Below are 9,010 nucleotides of genomic sequence, written 5' to 3' on the forward strand. Positions count from 1 at the left end.
CCTACCACTACCGGATTTCTTTTCAGAAATTCGACGGCGCAAACCGGTGTAGATTTCCCTTGAAAGTAAATTAAAAATACACTGTTCTTAGCCGACTATTGTCTGGTTTACTTTTTTGACGACGAATTTCTATATAAACCTGTGTAATGCATTTGGCCGCGTGCCGATTAACCGGAACTAGGGAGTCTGGAACCAACAAATCTGGACCACTTTTATGCAACGGTAAACCGACTTTTCCTGGTGAATTTCTAGTCGTGGTCAACTATGAGGAGACTAACTAATAATATTAGATTATATTATTTGTTGTTTGATTAAAAAACGCTTACCAAGTCAGAGATCGGCATGTAAACTTTCTTGATTTTTAATTTTTAGGAATATATTAACTGATATCACACCCAAGCGATATAACGATTTGTATCCAGAAAAATGTCGGTGTGAACAGCCTCACAAAAAATCATTTTCATTTTCATTTATTGAGATAGATATCCGAAACCGGAGAACAGATATTATTGTTTGGGGTCTTGTTAGGTTCACATCGGCTAGGAGAAGTGCAGTGAAGATTTTCAGAACCTTACCTTTAATAGTTAATTCACTACTGAACCTTATAAAAAATTAAAACACATTTTATTGGGTGTTTTTTGATATTTTTTAGCTTTTTAGCCATGTAGTGAATAAACGATTGAAGATAAAGTTCTGAAAATCTTCACTGCACTTCTCCTAGTCAATGTGAATTTAACAAGACCCCAAACAACAAAATCCGTTCTCCAGTTTCGGAAATCTACCTCGCTAAATTAAAATCTAGCGAAAAATAACTCTTTTTTAAACTGTGAAAAATTAAATGATTTTTTTAATTCCACATTTTGTATCTACTTGATCATCTCTTGTTAATAAGTTATCAACCAATTTTCTAGTTATTATAGTTTAGGAGAAAAGTTAAAAAATAGAAATTTTGGGACTGTTCAGTGTTCACGCCGACGGTTTTATGGATTCAAATCGCTATACCGCTTGGGTGGGATATCAAATCTCTCTCATTAATATTTTATATTAAAGCTATCTAAATTACTCACTTACTCATCATTACTGATTTACATTTTTATTATTTTCCTATTTAACACAAATTCTTGAAGTTTTCAAAATTCAGACTTTTTTCATTTCAATTACCATACTTACTTAATTAAAATCAAGACAGTAAAATGGGACTACCCTGTACATAATACAGACGTCTAACTGTCTGAGCAACCTATATAATAATGAATAAAAATAATAATAAATAATAATAGTGCAACGGTCACCTCTATTGGAAATTACTATTTATTTTACTATAATGACTAATGAAGTAATGAGTAATGAGTGAGTACCTGCACGGCTACACCTATATTACCTTCAATCGAACCATACAATGTACGCATCTATTCCTAGCTATTACTTACAAGAAATCCTTTGAAAATAAACCTTTCTGATTGGTTTTCATTGACGCGTTTTCCACGAGACTGTGGAATGCCGAGCACCGCTATTATAGGCGTACGATAAACGACGGTAGGGTGGGCACTGGGCCGTGGGCACTATAATATTATTCACAACTTGGCACTGCAGTCCATAAATAGATGACCCAACAGTTAATGTATTTTATTTTATTAAAACGTATAAATACTTTCATTGTTTTTTTTACTCCCGTTGCCATATTTCATTCGGGTACTTAAACGCCGCAGCATTCAGTTATTTGTGATACAATCTTTAAAACCACTAAGTAACCCGTTTGATTCATACGATTCAATATCAATCCTAACTTTGAAAAAAAAGTGATTAGATTTAGAGTAGATGAGCAAATATTGATTTTGCATTAATAGAGAATAATGTGACTTTTTGTTGAGTTAATTCGATTTTCAACTTCGATATCTTTTCTGGTTAGAAAAATTAATCTAGCTTGTAAGTGTATAACCTTTTTGAGATGTAAAAGTTAAAAATTCATTGTACTAATATATATCGGGAAAAATAAAAAATTAGAGAAAAAAGATGGGTAAGTGGATGTTGCTCTGCTGTACAGTAGGTTACAAGTGGGTCACTGTAATGGATAGTGTTAAATGGTGAAAAAAAACTAAAAAAATTTAAAACTAACAATGTCCGTAAACAGCTCAAAAAGAGTCAAATTATTTTCAACATTTTATGGTGTATAGAAAATGCTAATATAAACATTCAGTTAAATTTTCAAGTATCTACAGTCATATGTTTTTTAATTACAACAAAATAAGAAAATCGTTACATAAGAAATCGAGTGAATATCAAATGTTGTAAAAATATGAATTTCAAACGCTCATAAAAATTTAATTTGACTTTCTTGTAGACATTTTTTTTTTGATAAAGGTAGACAAACTTATGGATAAAATTGTATTACATTTTCAAATCTTAGATTTAAAAAAAAAATTTTTTATGAATTCTCAACTTAAAATAATTTTCTAATTTTCGTGATTTTTCCGTATTTTGTCAAAGATTTGAACTTTAAATGCTTATAAATAAAAACTGGGGGACGGAGTGGCCGAGTGGACTAAGGCGTCGGCTGCGACGCAGCCGAACCGAGTTCGATTCCTCGGCCATGGACGGCATTTTTCTTCGGACAAGTCACAGTGTCCGGAGAACAAGTGCTGCCATCCCCCACCCGGGCATGGCAGATACCTACGGGTGCCCACTTGAAAATCTGCCAAAAACTACACACACGTGTTTACCAACCAACAGTAACTTTTCTGATAGGAAAGTGAATCTAGTTGGTACTTTGGGGGGGTCAAAAGTAAAAATTTTCCAGTAGTTTTCAAAAGCAACATGAAAAACAAAATCAAAATTAAGGGAAAACGGGAATTTTTACGCAAAATCTGTTTTCGAGAAAATCGATTTCGGTTTTTGGTGCAACTCTAAAACAAATGACCGTAGGTACATGACATTTTGACTGAATGTTTGTATTAGTATTTTCTATATACCATAACATTTTCCAAATATTTTGACCTATTTTGAGCTGTTAACGGACATTTTCAGTTTCCATTTTTTTTAGTTTTTTTTTTCTATGGATGTCAATAAAACTTTATTTGTTGGGTAAAAAGCTTGAAAATTTAATACAAGGCTCCAACTATATTGTTACTATGATATTTGAAAAATATTGAAAATCCATAGTCACAGTTTTTATTTATAAGCATTTAAAGTTCAAATCTTGACAAAATACGGAAAAATCACGAAAATTAGCAAATTATTTTAAGTTGAGAATTCATAAAAATTTTTCTTTTTAAATCTAAGATTTGAAAATGTAATACAATATTATCCATAAGTTTGTCTACCTTTATCAAAAAAAAAATGTCTACAAGAAAGTCAAATTAAATTTTTATGAGCGTTTGAAATTCATATTTTTACAACATTTGATATTCACTCGATTTCTTATGCAACGATTTTCTTATTTTGTTGTAATTAAAAAACATATGACTGTAGATACTTGAAAATTTAACTGAATGTTTATATTAGAATTTTCTATACACCATAAAATGTTGAAAATAATTTGACTCTTTTTGAGCTGTTTACGGACATTGTTAGTTTTAAATTTTTTTAGTTTTTTTTTCTATAAATATCAATAAAATTTTATTTGTTGGGTAAAAAAGCGTGAAAATTTAAAGCTGAGCCATCAGCTATGGACGCATGTTTAAGCTCGGAAAGTATTTTCACGGACTGTAGAATTCCGGAATGTAAACTGGCGGACCGTATTGTCACGGACCGTATAAATCTGGAAAGTATAATCCCGGACCGTATTCTCGCGGAAAAAAAATTACGTACACCGTATAGTCGCGGACCGTAGAAATGCGGAATAAAATATTGTTCGAACCGTATTATGCCGGACCGTATAATCGCGGAATTTCAAAATATGCGGACTGTATTGTCACGGACCGTATAAATCTGGAAAGTATACTCCCGGACCGTATTCTCTCGGACCGTATTTCCCAGGAAAAAAAATACGCACGTAAATCCTAATTCGCGATAAACGTAGTCTATTAGTCTATAGGTAAGTCTCCTATTACTCTTAGCCGCTTCATACCCTCATGTTAAGGGGTTTGATATAGGCAATTTCATATTTATTATTTAGAATGGAATTTTACAGGAGCACCATCGATTCCATAACATTTTTTTTAGAAACGTTAATATCTGGCTGGAGAAAATTGAAAATTGCATATTAATGATATTTATTATTTAAAATTATATGTAGAAAAAATACGATTAGGAACTGTCTATGTTTGGAAAATTAATAAATAAAATAATAATTCTTAGGAACAAATACAGTTGAGAAATTGGATAAACAAAAACACGTTATTTGGAATCTGCATAGTTTTGAAAATTAATAATTCATGTGAAACACGTATTATTATGAGTAAATTGGAAATACATATTATGTATATTGTAACTATATTATGCAACTTGGTAACTTTTGTAAATTGTAACAAGTTACTCATTTTAAATTTAACTTGTAACTTGTAACTAGTCACAAATTTTCCTATAACTTTATATGGAAGTTACAAGTTACGTTGTTCTTTTTGTGCTTTAATAATTCATAAGTGGTTATAGGTAATTAGTTCATTTTGGTTTTCACAATTATAATCTGGCCAGTGGGGATATTCAATGTTTGTACGATTATGGTTGGTATATATTTTTGTAACGAGTTACAATAAATTTAGGAACTTGCCCAATCCTGCAACCATCTATATGTTAACTGCAGGACTATACAATATACGAATCCATGTTAGACTTAAAGTCCGGATTTATAATCTCCTAAAACATCTAAAATATGATGCTAATATTCTATAAAAAAAACTACAAATATTATCCTTATATTATCTGAAAAATTAGAAAAATATGCAAAAATACCTATTATTATGCTTCAATCAATATGCAATTTTTTAAATTTTTTTTTACAATACCTAATGAAGTATACAATTCCATAATGAAATAATTCCACCTAAGAAACAGTTAAAATAGTGTTCCAAAATTTAAGTTTCCAATAAATATAATATTATGTTCCATTCCATAATTGGTTCGAAAATTGTTTTTTCTGGTTGAAGTTTTTTCCATACAATTGTATTCAAAAAAATATCATTCTATAAAACTAGATTTTCCATTAATCATGTGATAACATTTTTATCTTTCAACGGTATTGTTTTACATGATAAGAATGTTCAATTATAAATAATTCCTAGCATCGATAGGCCTCCATCAATAATTATTTTTGTCAACGACAGAACAAGCGTTTAAGGACAATTTGACTGTTTATTTGACGTGTAGGTACGCGTACATCACGGAGGCCTATCGAAATTCGAAACCAATATTGATTTCATCTGGACGGAGCCGCGCCTGGTTCAAAAAGTATTATTCTCATACCTCATAACATGTGTTCTCTCCAAGTTGTCAACCTACGAAAATTTTTTGAACGTAAATTACTTTTACAAATATTTTAATAGTAGGAAGAGTTTCAGTTTAAACAATTGTCCAACCTTCCTTCAAAAAAATGTTTTCTTACTCTTTTTTTATATTTATAAAAATGGAAATACTACCGATAAATACACTAAAATGATGGTTATACCTGGAAAAAAATCATCAAGGGTCCCCCAATCCCATCCCGAAAATACGACGCTTCTATGTAGGTATATTGAATTACATTTACTAACCAGCCACTTTCTTATTAATTCATATAAACACATGAATTTCCAACTACCTTGATAGTATAAACTGGCCTCGTAAAATGTAATTAATGACTTATGTGTTATTTTTTACTCCAAACTTTCTTTTAAATATCATGTTGATACCATAAAAAATAAATCGTATACGAAATTAGGTTTAATAAAACGAATGTGTACAGATTTTAATAATGAATCAGCCTTAAAAGTTCTGTATTGTTCCTATGCCTCTTTAGTTTGGCATTCGGATAGTATCTCTCAATATCAGTATTTAAGTTCTGTTCAAAAGTTTTTTTATGATATTTAAGCTATAAATGGGGATCAAACCCTGCAATCGGGCCTGCATGATCATATAAGCAATTTTATTAATATCATTAATATTATTAACTCAATAATCACATTGATTCCCAGAACTAATAGAGCATTTCAATTTTATAATTAATTCATTTAATTCTATGAATAAATACTTATCTTATTCTTTTTTTGGTTTTAGTGCAATACAATATGCACTCACCTGTGAATACACTTATGTTGGTTGGTAATTCTATCTGTAATATTGGTTTATTTAATTCATCATTCAATGAGTTAAATAAATTATCATATTAATTTTAGGTATATTGACTTTTGTAGTAAATTAAGTATTTGCACTAATTTTTGTAATTTATATATTTCTATGATATTAAATAGGTAGGTAGGTAGGTACTTGGTATTATATAATATAGGCTATAGTATACATTTGTGCTCTACTTAATATGCTTTAATTATTCTCATATTATTTTTATTAATTTTTTTAGGTAGGTATGTTGTAGGTAGGTAACAGTTGTTAGTTTTAAATTTTGAAGTTTTAAAGTTTGAGTTCTACTTTGTGCAGATGGTTGGTATTGGCAATGTGGATCAGGTCGAGACGAAGGAGAGATTTAAATGAGTCAAAGGAGACAAAAGTTTGAAATATTATAAGGTTTTATTTATTAATACTTATTAAAATAAAATAAATTCGAGGGCAGAGCGAAAAGTCTCTGCCGACAAATATTAGTTGCACTGTTTATAAATGCTGGGAATCGTCGAATCGACTTAAGCTGGCAGGTGGCAACGACTTGCTCCACGACCAACTAAGTCCTACAAGTGTGTTAGCTAGACTAATTCTGATTATGCTATGGACAGAATCTCTCTTAGTTTATGGATACATGGTAGAGAGTAGAGACTAGAAGGTGGATCAAAGACACCGATGCAGGGTGTTGTTGTTGTCATAATGTCATCCCGTCCTTGCAGTGTTTGGAACGTTCACTAAAAAAATGAATTCGTTCACGTTCAATCCTTAAAAAAGGAACTCGTTCACGTTCACGTTCGTGTTTTTTTCAAAATAACGCGTTCACGTTCACGTTCTTAAAAAAAATTTGTGTGTTCAAAGGGTCGTTAATTTAATTCTTTTTTTTATGAATCGTTTGCCTGCAGTCAATATAAAAACTCATAAACATAATACATATACGACTCGACATAAAAATACAGTTTAGACTTTAGAGCATATACAATTTATAAAGTATCTGAAATAGGAATATTATATCAGATAAGGATTTCCTAGTGATACAATTAAGAAAATATTAGGGAACTGTGCCTAGAGAAAGGGAAAATATTATTATTATAATATATTTTATACATAATATACATAGAAAAATGTATTAAATGATAGATAAATTGAACGTCTTAAAAATCGATCAAATTCATTAAAAATATAAACGTTGTTCACATTCACGTTCTATTTGAAAAAAACGAGTGACGTTCGCTTATCGTTCACTAAATATGAACGTGAACGTATGAACGACGTTTATATTTTTAATGAATTTGATCGATTTTTAACACTGCGTCCTTGGCCATATTCGAAGTTTCGAGTGATTTGTTGAAAAAGAATAATAAAAGCAGGCCTGGCTCAAAAGGTAAGCGACATAGGTCCACGCCTAGGTTGGCATTTTAGTAAGAAAACTGCATTTTCAAAACACTGATAATACCTATTATATTATTACTTATTAGGGGCGGCAAAATTTGATTTTGTCTAGTGCACTATTTCGATTTAGCCGGCCCTGAATAAAAGTGTTGTTGTACATGGGTACTTCTTAACTATAGTAAAGTTTTGATTCGTCTCGAAAAGCAACACGACGGCATGGCGAGACTGCCGTTTACCTAATGCATATTTGTCCCATCTAATATTATCATGATTTTGAAATATACCTATGGTATTTCCAAATACTTATCTAAATATTAGTTTTCTTGTAGGTAATTGTGTTGAGTATATTTTACGTATAATTTTGTATAATATGCCTATACCACATATAATTTGTATTAGACAGTTTTTATTATAACTAATCATACATTTACTTACATTTTAAATAAATATTAAAACCATATCACTTTCATAATTATATTAAGATTTTTTAATTTTTTATATAAATGTCGATAAAGATTTTTTGGCTGAGTCAAAATACTTGGGGACATTGAATAAAATGTCCACATAAATTAATCTATGAGTGATTCAAAAATTATCAAAATACATATAGACTCAATTTTTTTTATAAGCGTTTGAAATTCAAATATTCACTATGATTACGAGCGTCTAAATTTAAAAATTTATAAATTCACGCGTAAAAAACGATTTACTATCAAATTGTTTTAGATATAAAATAAATAAATAAAATATCCTCGTTTATATTAGTATAATGTATAAACCATTCATTAACATACCTGCAGCGATACTACCATTAACTAAAGATTTGTTAATCGGTATGTATGATTCTTTTGGATTTTCTGAATACTACAAATTTGACATTGAAATTAAAAACTTGAAGTATACCCGTTTCTAATTTCTGATTTAAATATCATATCTAAAAATGAATAATCAGTACCACCACTATGACGACTTTTTTTTATTTATTCAAAAATATAAGCTATATCCACTATTCGTCTGCCTACTAAATTCCTAAATATAAATATACATTATAAGTAAGTTAGATGGGCAAGACCAAAAATAAATAACGTTATACATACAAACAATTGTGTCAGATGTAGTGTTTGAAATTACGCTTAAATGATGAGCATCAATATTATCTGCAGTTACAGTATCACTATACAAACATTAAAATGCATGATCAATATTATCATTTATCAATATTATAGTATTATAGTTACAATGTTTTTAATATAGGTTTATTGGTACCTCGAACTAAATAGCGTAAAACTGTCAAAAGAGTCAGCTACATTTATTTCATCCTCGTATTGCATTTTATTTAAATATACATCAGTATCATCAAGGTTAGGAGTCGATG

This window comes from Metopolophium dirhodum, chromosome 7 (genome assembly GCF_019925205.1).
Source record: "Metopolophium dirhodum isolate CAU chromosome 7, ASM1992520v1, whole genome shotgun sequence".
Lineage (NCBI taxonomy): Eukaryota > Metazoa > Arthropoda > Insecta > Hemiptera > Aphididae > Metopolophium > Metopolophium dirhodum.